The sequence below is a fragment of the Nicotiana sylvestris genome, chromosome 3 (assembly GCF_000393655.2).
Source record: "Nicotiana sylvestris chromosome 3, ASM39365v2, whole genome shotgun sequence".
In the NCBI taxonomy this organism is placed as follows: domain Eukaryota; kingdom Viridiplantae; phylum Streptophyta; class Magnoliopsida; order Solanales; family Solanaceae; genus Nicotiana; species Nicotiana sylvestris.
In genome coordinates this window covers 76,095,747-76,107,131 of record NC_091059.1, presented here as the reverse complement: position 1 = coordinate 76,107,131, position 11,385 = coordinate 76,095,747, and positions in this window count along the sequence as shown.

The window sequence follows — 11,385 nt, the reverse complement described above, 5'->3', positions numbered from 1 at the left end:
AAGCTCAAGACAGCTTTGACCACAGCCCCAGTTCTGATATCGCCTATAGGTTCGGGGTCTTATACAGTCTATTGTGATGCCTCGAAGATTGGCCTCGAAGATTGGCCTCGGAGAGGTGTTGATGCAGGACGGTAAGGTGATTGCCTACGCGTCCAGACAGTTGAAGATACATGAGAAGAACTACCATGTTCATGACCATGAGTTAGCTGCCATTGTTCACGCCCTGAAGATTTGGCTCCATTATTTATACGGTTCCCTAGGAGATTTATACTAAACATCGGAGCTTGCAGCACTTATTCAAGCAAAAGGATCTAAATTTGTGCCATAGGAGGTGGTTAGAGTTGTTGAAGGGCTATGACATCACTATTGTGTATCACCCGGGCAAGGCCAATATGGTGGCCGATGCTTTGAGTCGTCGGGCAGAGAGTTTGGGGCGTTTGGCTTATTTACCAGCATCGAAGAGGCCTATGGCGATAGATATTCAGGCCTTAGCCAGCCATTTGTGAGATTGGATCTTTTAGAGCCTAGTCGGGTTCTAGCTTGCGTGGTTTCTCGGTCTTCCTTATTTGATCATATCAGGGAGCGACAGTATGACGACCCTCATTTGCTAGTCCTCAAGGACAAAATTCAGCACGGTCATGCCAGAGATATGACTATTGGTAGTGATGGGGTATTGAAGATGCAGGGTTGGATTTGTGTACCCAATGTTGATGGGCTTCGAGAGTTGATTCTAGAGGAGGCCCATAGCTCGCGGTATTCCATTCATCCAAGTGCCGCAAAGATGTATCAGGATTTGAGGCAGCACTACTGGTGGAGGCGGATGAAGAAGGATATAGTTGGATTTGTAGCTCGGTGCCTCAACTGTCAGCAGGTGAAGTATGAGCACTAGAGACCGAGTGGGTTACTTCAGCAGATAGAGATCCCGGAGTGGAAGTGGGAGCGAATCACCATGGACTTTGTAGTTGGGCTCCCATGGACTTTGAGAAAGTTCGATGCTATTTGGGTGATTGTGGATCAGCTGACCAAGTCCGCTCACTTTATCCCTGTGTGTACTTCTTAGTCCTCGAGCGGTTGACGGAGATTTATATCCGGGAGATTGTTCGTCTGCATGGTATTCCAGTGTCCATCATTTCAGATAGAGGCACTCAGTTCACATCACGACTCTGGAGGGTCGTTCAGCAAAAGTTGGGTACTCAGGTGGAGTTGAGTACAACATTTCAACCTCAGATGGACGGACAGTCTGTGCGCACTATTCAGATTCTTGAGGATATGCTCCGTGCGTGTGGGATTAAGTTTGGAGGGTCTTGGGATCAGTTCTTGCCATTGGTAGAGTTTGCTTACAATAACAGCTATCAGTCCAGCATTCAGATGGCACCATATGAGGCTTTATATGGGAGATGGTGTAGATCCTCGGTGGGTTGGTTTGAGCCGGGTGAGGCCAGATTATTGGGTACAGACTTAGTTCAGGATGCTTTGGAGAAGGTTAAGGTGATTCAGGATAGACTCCGCACAGCCCAGTCCAGACAGAAGAGTTACGGTTACTGGAAGTTTCATGATGTTTCCTAAATGGTTGGAGAGCGCGTTATGCTTCGGGTTTCGCCTATGAAAGGCGTTATGAGATTTGGGGAGAAAGGGAAGTTGAGTTCGAGGTTTATTGGCCCTTTTGAGATATCGAGGCATGTTGGGGAGGTTGCTTATTAACTTGTCTTACCTCTGAGCTTGGCAGGAGTTCATCCGGTATTTCATGTTTTGATACTCCGGAGGTATCACGGTGATCCGTCGCACGTATTTTATATTAGTCCAGTTGGACAAGGATCTATCTTATGTTGAGGAGCCAGTAGCAATACTGGATAGACAGGTTAGAAAGTTGAGGTCAAAGAACATTGCATCAGTAAAGGTTCAGTGGTGGGGCCAGCCGTTCGAGGAGGCGACCTGGAAGACCGAGCAGGATATGCGCAGCCGTTACCCTCATCTTTTCACTACTTTAGGTATGTCTTTATGCTTGTTCGAGGACGAACGAATGTTTAAGTATAGGAGGATGTGATGACCCGGCCTGTCGTCTTAAGAATTAATGCCCTGATCCCCTATTAACTGCTATCCCCAAGTTTATTTCTACTATTTTGATTTGCTAGGATGTTCGGTTTTGAGTTTCGAAGAGTTTTGGGACACTTAGTCCCTAAATGAGAGCTTAAGTGTTGGAAATTTGGCCATAGTTGGAACAGTGAGAAGATGGCCTCGGAATGGAAATCTGATGATTTCGTTAGCTCCGTTAGGTGATTTCGGGCTTAGGCGGATTGTGTTTTGGAGGTCCGTAGTTAATTTAGGCTTAAAATACCGAAAGTTGAATTTTTTTTAAGTTACCGGTCCAATAGGAAGATTTTGATCCGAGAGTCAGAATGGAATTCCGGAAGTTGGATTAGCTCCCTAGTGTTGAATGTGACGTGTGTGCAAAATTTCAGGTCATTCGGACGAGGTTTGGTAGACTCTTTGATCGAAAGCATATTTTGAGAATTTTGGAGTTCTTTGGCTTAAATCCATGGTTAATTCGAGGTTTCGATGTTGTTTTAGGTATTTTAAGGATTGGAACAAGTTTGGATAGTGGTTTGTGACTTGTTGATGCCTTCGGTTGAGGTCCCGAAGGCCTCGGGATTAATTCGGATGGTTGACGGAAAGATTTTGGAGTTAGAGTTGTAGCTTCAGCTGCTGGCTCTATCATAACCGCACTTGCGGTTTGGGTTCCGTAGGTGCGGCACCGCATAAGAGGATTAGTGGCCGCAAAAATATAATTTGGTCATTTTTTCAGGAACCGCGGAAGCGGTGGTAATACCGCAAAAGCATTACCGCAACTGCGGATTGGGAGTCGTAGATGCGGAAGTTGGCCCTTTAATGAAAAGTCACAGATGCGACCTTGGCTCCGCAGAAGTGGGACCGCAGATGCGGTCCCAGAGACGCAAATGTGGAAATCGCTGGGTAGAACATATAAATTCTTGCTTTCGCAAAATTTAGCCATTTTTCATTTTTTTCAAAACGGGAAGAAGCTTGGAGAGCACTTTTCAAGAGGGATTTTCAGAGGAGTTCATTGGGGTAAGGTCTTTGGTCCCTAAACTCGTTATTGGAGTGATTATTATCAATTTAAGCATGAAATATTAAGGAAAATCAGTGGTAATTGGGGGGGGGTAGGGATAGTTTAATTAGAGACCTTTGAGTGATGATTTGAGGGACAAATTGAGGTCCGATTTTGGTACTTTTGATATGACTAAACTCGTGAGAGTGCAAGGTTTCTAGAAATATAAATTTTACCCGATTCTGAGACATGGTCCCGAGGGGCATTTTGGTCATTTTTCATAATTTCGCGTATTAGCTTAGAATTTAATTGTAGAAGTAGTTACTTAAAGTGTTATTTACATTATGCAATTGAATTGAATAGATTTGGGCCATTTGGAGTCGAGTACTCGTGGCAAGAACGTGGTCTCGGGTTGATTTTGAGCCGGTTCGAGGTTAGTGGCTTGTCTAACCTTGTGTGGGGGACCTTCCCCTTAGGATTGGTATATTTGGTAATTGAAATGCCTTGTACGTGAGGTGACGAGTCCGTACTTGTACTAATTGTAGGAAATCCGATTTTCATTAAGCAATCACTAGTATGTTCCCTTTCCTGTTTTTATTACTTGCACTTTTAAGCTTGTTGTTAGCTTAGGAAAGCATGTCTAAGTGACTTAATTGCTTTATTTGCTCAATCTGCCTTACCTGAATTCTGTGCAGCATGCTAGGCTAGAATCAGTTGTCGCCTTAATATGAAATTTTGCCATTTCTAAATATTTTCATGTTGCTGCTGTGTATTTATTTTGGGACTATGGATGTGGGATTCCGGTAGCTCCCCCTTGTCTGTTTATTTTGGGAATACGGATGTGGGTTTCTGGTAGCTCCCCCCTTGTCTGTTTATTTTGGGACTACAAATGTGGGATTCCGGTAGATTCCCCTGCACAGTTATTTGGAACTACGGGAATGCACCTGGTAGATTCCCCCAGTACTGGGTATTTACATTTGGGACTACGAAACGGGATTCCGGTAGATCTCCACGTACTATGAGTTGGACTACGGGACGGGATCCCGAGGGATCCATTGGATATGTACATAGACTACAGGACGGTAACCTGGGAGATCCCCGATTGTTATTATTGGTGCTGAGCTGTATTTCCTTTCCATGTTTACCTTGTTTTTGTATAGTTGTTGTTTTCCTATACATCCTGTGTTATTTTAATGTTATACTTATTTATACTGTTCTTCTCTATATTGTTGATCTTTATATTTGTTTAACGTCATTAAGGCCCTAACCTAACTCGTCACTACCCAACCGAGGTTAGGCTTGGCACTTACTAAGTACTATTGTGGTGTACTCATGCCCCTTCTGCGCATGTTTTCAATGTGCATATCCAGTTACCGCTACTTAGGCCTACCATCCTTGAGGGAGGCGACTGCTCTAGAGACTTCGACGTACATTTGTCGCGTTCGCAGACCGAGGAGTCCCTTTCTATTCTAGCTGTTAAACATTGCCCTTCTGTATTTTCATTTTTGATTAGATATTTTGGAGTTAGACTGTTAGATATTCCAAAGGCTTCTATTTTCGTGAGTTTTCGAGTTTTGGGATAGTGTACTTGGTTTTGAGAATGTTGTATTGTATATGCCGAGCGGCATTATAACTATTATTTCCATTCAGTTCTTTGGTTTTTGATTATTTCTTTCGCAAGTTTTGTTTATGTTCCGCATTTGTTAGGCTTACCTAGTCGTAGAGACTAGGTGCCGTCACGACAGTTCATGGAGGGAAAACTGGGGTCGTGACAAGTTGGTATCAGAGTTCTAGGTTCATAAGAGTCATGGATCACAAGCCAATTTATTAGAGTCTCGTTGATCTATACGGAGACGTCTGTACATATCTACGAGAGGCAATGTAACCGTTAGGAAAATTTCACTTCATTTGATTTCCTTGTCGTGTGATATTTTTACATCACAATTCTAAACTTCTGTTTTCTGTTCTCTCGCAAATGGTGAGGACACGTGCTACCTGAGATGATCAGGAACCCGCGCCCCTACTGCAGCTATCAGAGGCAGGGGCTGGGGTAGAGGCCGAGGACGCGCATGTGGTGAAGCCAGAGCACCTGCGCGAGCTACCGCCGAGGCACCGCCAGTAGTTCCAGCTGGAGTCCAGGCATCTGACACGCCTACTACTACCACTACTCCAACTTTTCAAGAGACTTTGGCATAGTTCATGACCATGTACACTACTCTAGCTCAAGCAGAGTTGCTTCCCCTTGCTGCAGCTACATCTCAGACCGGGGGATGAGCACAGACTCTCGTCGCCCGCACTCCTGAGCAGCGAGTGCATGTTGATCAGGTCCCTGAGATTATTCTTGTACCGCCTATAGTGTCAGTTCAGCCCGAAGATAGGGCAGCGGCTTCCAAGGAGGAGCAACTGACGCTTGAGAGGTTCAAGAGGTACAAGCCTCCTATATTCAGCAGTCCAGCATCGGAGGATGCTTTGGGATTTTTAGATGAGAGTTGTCGTATTCTCCGTACCATGGGTATATCAGGATCAAGCGGGGTTTCCTTCACTACTTTCCAGCTTCGAGGAGCCGCCTATGAGTGGTGGCGCACCTATGAGTTAGGCAGTCTGGATGAGGTTGCTTCACTGACTTGGACTCAGTTTTCAGATCTGTTCTTGAGAGAGTATGTTCCTCAGAGCCTCAGGGACGCATGGCATGCAGAGTTTGAGTATTTGTGCTAGGGTACTATGACTGTCTCAAAGTATGTTGTCTGTTACACCAGTTTTGCTAGACATGCACCAGCCTTGGTTTCTACTGTTCGCGAGAGGGTTCACCGGTTTATTGAGGGCCTTATTCCCAGCATCAGGTCTAGCATGGCTCGTGAGTTGGAGATGGATATTTCTTATCAGTAGGTGGTGAGCATTGCTAGGAGGATTGAGGGAATTCATGCTAGGGAGAGAGAGGAGAGGAAGGCCAAGAGGTGTCGAGAGTCGGGCCATTTCTCTGGTGCTCGTGCCCCAGCAGTTGGTCGTCATAGTAGGGGTTATGTGAGTCGCCATGTTCATTTAGCTCTTCCAGCAGCCAGTGGTATTCCAGCTCCTCCTAGACCTCAGGAGCCTGATTATGCACCACCAGTATCTAGCACGCCTCCTGCACAGGGTGATTTTAGGGGTCAGTCCAGCAGACCTAGCCCGAGCTAGTCATAGCCACCACGTCCTCCCAAAACTTGTTTTGAGTGCGGTGATGTCACGACCCAAACCGAAGGGCCACGACGGGCACCCGGTGCTTTACTCAACCGAGTACCAACGTAACATATATTTCTTATCATGTTATCATGAGTAAATGAGCCAGAAAACCCGTCATGAGATAACAAGAATAAAACATAAGGGAATACTCAACATATGAAGACCCAATATGATATACAAACTAATATATGTGACATACGGGCCTATAAGGCCGACATGACCATTAGTAAACTCGAAACATAGGCCGACAAGGCCATACAATTATCCATACACCTGACATCTATCTACAAGCCTCTAAGAGTATATAAAATCATAAAGATCGGGACAGGGCCCCGCCATACCAATCAATACATATCCAAAGCATACTGACAAACTAGGCAACTCAAGAGCAAGTGGAGTGCACCAACACCTTCGCTGAGCTGATAGCCTACTAGGAGGACTGTCAACCTATCAATCGGGACCTGCGGGCATGACACGCAGCATCCCCAGGCAAAAGGGATGTAAGTACGAATAAAGTACCGAGTATATAAGGTAGGAAATCATAAACAAGAATAGTAATGTAAGGAGAGATAGAGGAGATACAACCTGTAACATATGAGTGCCTCTAGGGGCTACTGACATGAAATACATAATACATATATATACATGAACCTTTTTAAAAACATTCGCCTCTGTGGGCATCATCATCATCATATCGTACCCGGCCTCAAAGAGGACTCGGTAAAAATGTACCCGGCCATCATAAGGCTCGGTAGAATCGTACCCGGCCACGTGGAGCTCGGTAAACCCAACTGATCAGTTGTTGCACAATAGGTGCCATACCCGGCCGACTATAGCGCGGCTCAGTAGAGTAAAATAGATACATATATATAATGCATGCTCGACTCATGGAATCACGTTCTAACCCTTTCGGAGTGATGTCAGGTCATTGCACCTTCGATTAACATTATGGACATCCCTACCATCAATATGAACCTTAGTGGGATTTAAGGATCATACACACTTGTTTAGAATAACTTTATAAGGAAAGAACAACATGGACAACCTTAGTTTCTAGGAGTAGATCCGTTATGAATTAGCGTACCGTTTATGTTCATGTCACTTTAGATCATGCCAAAAGAAAGAAGTAAGTGCCTTAACATACCTTGTATATTCTTCCCAACCTCAAGCTATGCAATTTCACGGCTCCTTAGTCTACAATAAGAGAAATGACACTCAGTGCTGAGCAAAGGCTAAGTCTATAACTTAAGCTAGTAGCTCGTTTACGTAAATTTGGGCAGCATCTCCCTTGTAACAAGGGCCTCCTCCAATACCATATACCAACAACAATTACCAGAGCAATCCATCAATACATAATTATCAATATCAAGACACCATATAACAACAACAAGTCACAACTACATTACGACGAGCGGCAAGCTCCGATTGGAATCCGTATACCCCTTATCAATCCTTATAGACTTCTTACTTCAACATAAAAGTATCATTAACATGATAATGAAGTCATTAATCAATGATTCCAGCCTTATACCATATATTTATAACAACGAAAATAATCCACAACTTCAACTATCCTCAATTAGCAACTTTATTCACTAGTTCATGTCTAGCCCATCCATTTAACTTAATCAACATCAAGATAACCTTAGGCACAAGCAAGATCACAATATACATACCTTATACAGTAACTTCAAGTCAAAATCCAAGTTATATTCAGTTTACAACAACCCTTAATAGCAATACAACACCATAGAAGTGACTTAAGCTAATCCAAGTATTATCTTGTAGTTTATCATCCTAACAACTTAACCAACATACGAGCAAGATTAAGCACAATTAGTAGGCTATTATATTCACCTTAGACAGAAGCAACAACTTGGAATTTCATTCAAATACAGCCCACAACAATCCTCAATGACAACACAACCTCAAAGAGGTGTTGTTCTTTACTAGAACTAAGTTTTGATGTTGAATTATGGTGTAATCACTTTGGAATCACTTCAAACCCTTATGGTATATGTTTAGGAGGGTTATTAGAAGTTTGGATACGAATTTTAGTTGAAAAATGAGCAAAAATAGGCGTCCAAATCGTTTATAAATTGAAGTAGGTCAACCACCGCCTAAGTGGGTCCCATTGGGAGCTGCTTGCGCGGTCTCGCGAAAACACGAATATCTCTCTACTCCGATGTCGTATTGGCGAATGGTTTAATGCGTTAGAAACTAGACTCGTAGATATTCAATTTGGTAGGCATAACACCCCATGATTCCAAGTATATTCGGAGAAATTCTCAGATACATTTGACCTAAATTTCAGTAAATTTATGAATGTAACTTGTGATGACCTTTGCCAACTCTTGTTCCACAACTTGCTTGCCTTCAAAATGTAGAAAATGAATATCATACGACTAAAATAAATCATAGAATAACCTCCTTATCATGTTAATAACCCTAGTCTCACCCCAAAGTACATGTTATAACATTCGAAACTTGTCGACTTTTGATGAAACTTATTTTCTTCAATTGGTTTAGCTTCTAAGATTTCCAACCCTCTTGGTACTCGTTATTCATGATCTTAAATATTTGTAACCTCCAAGGTAACATGATTAACTTACTTTATTTTCTTCCAAATATAATCTCATTTCCGAGCTTACATCAATGACTTACGACGTACTCTCACGTATGAAAACTTGGGGTGTAACATCATTCCCCCCTTTGGAACATTCGTCCTCGAATGTTGACTGATGCGCTTATCAGTTTCATAAACTATGGCTCTTACGAATACTTTAATGCTCATCTTTCCATCTAAGCAACTGTTTTGTGAATAAATCCAAACGCTTGGGCATTCCCCCTTTTAGGCCTCTTTGTCACACCATGACATGTGGTTGGAATTCTTCCAACATCGTAACATTTGATACCTTATGTCATGCAGTATGTACGACTGTGTCCTTGTATGAGCACCTAGCGACTCGTATTCTCTTTTTCCTCCATCTTTTAGCCAATCTCTAAGCCTCACTATGAACATATACAGAATTATGACAAGCTGTCCCTCTAGGCATCTATAGGTGTACTGATGTCTTTCGCTTGGTACTTTATCGACCTTAAGACTATTTCTATCTCTTGTTTCATAGCCTTGTATATCTATCCTTATGGATTTACTACATCTAGGGAGGTTATACTATACCATAAAACTTACTTCGGTTTAGTATTACCGAGGTTTGCTACCCAACTCCAGGTTACTCTCTCGCTACTTATCCTATATGTATAAATCTAAGTCCTTTAGTGCTTCCTCATTATTATTCATCTAAGAATAACAAACAAATCTCATCTCGAACTTTGGAACTTGTACCCATCTATTGTTTATTCACCTTAATGTTGATCTATAATCTATCACTGATAACTTGCAACCTCTTACGTAATACACTGTCACTAGGGCTCACATCTTATCGGGGAACATATGAAGTGATTTTCCTGATCCACCTAGGGATAATACTATACTTCAATAACCGTATTTCATTGCATCCCAACGCGATTCATCTTATGGGGGTATTCTAATCCCGTGCAATTAATGAAATCCCTTTCTCGTTAAATCATTACTCAATCAAAGGCCTAAGAATCATCCTCTTATCTATCACAATTACACCCTTATTCTACCGCCAGGGCAACATTCCATCTCTTCTAAATGCACCTAGTCTTAGACTCCTCTGGGTTCATTCAGGCTGTATAGAGTTTTTTATTCATATGGAAATCATCAGCTCCCTTGTTTTGATGGGTTTAATCCCGAGGACATACATATTCTCGTCACCTTCTCACTCACCTTTTCATATCCTTACTCCTATCTACCTAAAACCTTGTTGCTCTACAATACTTTACCTTAGGACCTACACCGATCTATTTATACTACTCGCAACCTTCCTTTAACTTGCTAGCACCATAAATTTCCTTTCGTGCCTTCTCAGTTGTCCTTAAATGTAAGCAATTACTTTTGCTGGTCGTTCTATCACTTGTTGCATGAATACTTGGCTTGTCTTTTTGCCCACGAATACTATAATTTCCTGTACCTCATATGATCTCAAACATCACCTTTGATGGCTTTTTTTTACCATTCATTAGCCATGATAGGTGCCACTTTCTTATGGAGTGTATACAATATTGTAGTGAGACTGTTGTTACAGGATAATTTACTCTTTAGCTCACTATGCTTAGGTGGAAACCTTCTTCCTTATTTCCTCAGCTAGTCTTTCATTGTAGTACTTAGGGAGACCTTCTGGCTCTTGTAAAGTTGCGAGCTTGATATATCGTACACCCGAAGGTAATTTTCGTTATTCTTACTCGCCCATAATAATCCTTAGTTACATAAATTTATGCCTTTGTGCTCGTAGGGTTACTTCTAAGCTCAAATTTTTATTGTCTCCTTAGTGGCACTCTCTCTTATTTTTATAAACCTTAAAAATGGTACCTTTAATTGCCTCAACTCCTATCTAAAATTTTTTCAAATGATTGCGATCTCGTATCTGCGAGACTGAATTCACTATGATGCAGTTCACTACATTTATCTTGCATGATCTATTGATTTATCTGTGACCTCTTGTCTAGCCATAACTGGGCTCTTCCTGAATCAACTACTAATTACTCGTTGGTCCATTCTCATATATATATATATATATATATATATATATTCTGCATAATCCCTCTTGGGATATATCCTTTGTCTTCACTTATCTCTCACCACTAGCTCCTGATGTATCAAGTGTCCATTCACACTTATTTATCAATAACATCCTGGCCGGAAACTTTTACTGCCTCTCCCCGGTGTCGTGCTTGTATAATGTTCTGGAGTCGCAACATATCTGCAGGAACTGAATAAATGCAACATCATCCCTTTCTCCTTTTTACCACATTCTTCCTTTACCATTCCATAGTTAACTGAACCGCTTAACTCTGACTTAATATCATATCACACCATATTCCCCCCTTTAGGGGAGTACTAAGATTTAGTACTACGACGATCTACCTATAGTTGTTTTACCTATTCATCTTTGGCGTCTTTTCACATTATCAATGAACCCTAATCACCTTATGGTAACCTTCTGTATCAGGGATAA